The sequence below is a fragment of the Penaeus monodon genome, chromosome 28, assembly GCF_015228065.2.
Source record: "Penaeus monodon isolate SGIC_2016 chromosome 28, NSTDA_Pmon_1, whole genome shotgun sequence".
NCBI classification, from domain to species: Eukaryota; Metazoa; Arthropoda; class Malacostraca; order Decapoda; family Penaeidae; genus Penaeus; species Penaeus monodon.
This window is the reverse complement of record NC_051413.1, coordinates 35,557,026-35,560,447: the sequence shown is the minus strand read 5'-3', so window position 1 is coordinate 35,560,447 and position 3,422 is coordinate 35,557,026.

Below are 3,422 nucleotides of genomic sequence, written 5' to 3'. Positions count from 1 at the left end.
CTTCCCTGGCTCGTACGACTGATACAAATTGAAAACCACGCCATCAATTTAATTTAGGAAAATTTCCATATTCTTTGGGAGTGGTTGCGTCAGATCTTTAATCAAGAGTTTGCGTGATATACGTCATCTTGAGGTTGGATCTTGCTGAGTTATGGCTTTCAGGCGCATGTTACCTTTAGTATCATCCAATGGGTGGCAGCTTATCCTGGCAAATGAAGGGTGAGAGGGAACCAAGGCAAAGCATTATATCTGTATCACCTTTCTGTGCACAATGCTCTTATATTGCAACACTAAACACAGTGCAAAAAATAATGCCTTGTATGATAGAAGGATTTCCATCTATATCTTTCTCTTTTTGTATTTATTTATCCATTTATATGCTGCTTGGGGAGTTTTCATTTCGTTTGATGGGTGAATAATGCTTCAATTGGCTATGTCTCGAAATTATGGAGCTGTTACTTAAATATGTGTAAGCACAGATAAGGGCAATATAACTCCATAGGGTACTTAATTTCTCATTTTTCTTGTTTTAGTTTCATTTCCCCCCAAACATGGATACCAGATGTCATGATGAAGCATTATTTTTCACTTGATTACTCTTATCGTCATGAGGCATCGTGCCAGACACAACTATCTGGAGCTGACAACTCAATAAAAGTGTAATATCCTTTTGGCTTTAAACCTGCTTTTCAATAATACGTTAAAGAAGCCGTTTATTCAGCAATAATCACAAACACAAACACAATAACGTGTATGCCAAGAAGGAATGAAACAAGAATATAGAATTTCTTCATCAGACGTAGTAAAAAATGAAATGGCTAATCCTTCTTTTTTTTTCCTTTACATTGTGGCATTGTTTCATTTTATTCAGTAGTGTTTCGTTTTTGTCAAAATCTAGCATATCTCGGTAAGTATGGACTGGTAGAATTGATTATATTTTCCAGGAGACAGAAACTGCAATTAAGTAGGAAAATTGGCCTGTTGGATCATCAGCTGGCCATCCACTCTTATAATAACGACGCTGTGGCTAACTCGCCCAGATTTATTAACGTTTCGGACCGCGTTTTATTCGTTCGTACATCCTAGAGGGACATTTCTGTTGGTTCAGCTAAATTTGCGTCACTGTCTGGCTAACAACAAGTATTTCTTTACTTTATTTTCTAAAGAGTTGATTTATAGACTCCTCTTTCATATATTTACTGCACAATTGCATAAACATTTATTTGTGTAAAACCGGTGGTTCACAAACTAAACCATGTTTTTTGGATTGTCCATTGGAAAGAATAAATCGCAGTATTGCCTTTATAATTCTATTGAATATTGTAAAGAGTTTTAACCATTAAGCTATAGTATTCTTACTGCAAAGCCCATGTTCCTTCCAATGTCATTATTTTTCTAGTTGGGGATATACCGTGCATGATCCCCCTTGAACCTATTGATACTGGCTTATTACAACGAGGATAATTCTCCTGTTTGGCATATGGGCTTATAGAAGTGAAGAGGGATTTTTATGTCTATTGATCTATACTCGATGCACTGGAAATCATCCAGCATATATCGCTTTGTAATGTTTATTTTCTTATAATGGTAAAATCTGGTGTGTAATATTTTATCATTTTTTATATGCTTTTCCATGACTAACAGCGCACAGTGCGGTTGTGTGTGCTTGTGTTTTTGCTTGATTTTAACAGATCGTGTGAAAGATTATGTGTCTGGAGGCTTGTGTATGTATTTCTGGTTGTGTGTATGTTTAAGGATGTGTCCTCGTCTCGCATGGTTGTCACGCATCCAGACACGGGAGCACGGGAATACTCTGCTACAATAAAGCACAATTCCAATGCTGGTGACCTTAGGACTGTTTCGCTGGCAGATCATTTTTAATACAGAACTCCATTTCTGTGCTATTTTTTCTACAGACTATCGATATATCAAGGGTCAATCTGGTGTCATTTTTAGATATGTAAGGTTTAAAACAGAAGGTTTTCATGCCTAAGCATTTCGGTGGACTAAACTGAAGAATGTTCTGGACGCGTCCATATATACATGTTGCGTTCAGGTAAAAGGATTTTAATAAATTTTGCTTGATTAGTAAGGAATAGCCCAGTCTGCCTTATCTAAATTTAAGGATGTTGTGACTGTGATACTGGCAGTGTAAACATTATATAAGAAAAAAATCGGACCATCGTCACTTAACCGGTATCAATTTATTTCACGTTTTTTTTTGAAAAAGTGTGTAGGTGGCACATAATCTACATGCCTTTGATTAAGCTCAGCCATCTCCTGCGTGAGGTCGTCGGGCCAAACGGAATTACATGAGGCTTAAAGGTTCATAAAGACTGCTTATGCTTTTAGTTTGCGTTCGAAACACTCGCGACTCGCTTGACCAACTCATCAGGCATGAAACCACATGGCAGTTGGTGATTTCAGCTATACTTTGAACATACAGCCATATGTACAATTTATACTAGGCAAGCAATAGGAGTGGAGATGTGTCTTACTTATTGTATAATATCTTCTTATGTAGATCTTAGCCTAACATACTTAGATAACATCAATAAAATTGGGTATTCTTAAGCTAGAAGCAGATAAAAAAAATATATAAATTTTTCTATAGATTACCAATATGAATAATAGAAGTGAAATTCAAGCCTCATATGAGCCTAACACACAGTCAAAAAAAAACATTATCTCCAGAATGCTTTAGTTTGTCCTTTAAGAATGTTTGAGTAGAAAACGATTCCCCCAATTCCCCTCAGTACATTTTTTAGGGGCAAACTTAACAAAAAGCTATATAAGTTTTATTTTCCCTTTTACTTTTTTGACTTCAAGCAAAATTTGAAAAAAAGCAAACTCATATGAATCTCAAGAGGTAAATAATTTGAATAAAATGCCATATTTTCATATTTGTTGTTTGATATTTCTTCCCGTTTTGTTTCTTGTTTTTGGGCTGAAATATCGGAATGATGATATTTTTTTTTTCGTAAACTATGCTCAGTGACCTTTGGCGAGCGTATGGCATATTGCCCAAAAAAGTTAATAGGTTTATGATTTTTTTTTTTTTTTATCAGAAGTACCACTTTCAAACTAAGCTCATAGAAAGTGGACCGATATTATCAAATGTAAAACATAATATTCACGGGGCTTTTTCATAGATAATTAAAGTATTTGCTACGTATGTGTTTCCAGTATACATTATGATGGCGAGCTTTTACAAATAATGTTCTGTAGTAAAAATAAACATAAAAACAACTTTTCAGTCCCTAAATCCTGATGCTTCCACCGGCCTCTTTCACTCGCTGCCGTTTTGAGTCTTCGCCCCCAGAGAGGCGGTATCAAGGAGCCACTGACCTTCGGCGGAGGCGTTTGCGCAAAGGACCACTTTTACTGAAAGCCAAACTGGTTCTACAGTCATACTTGAAGCA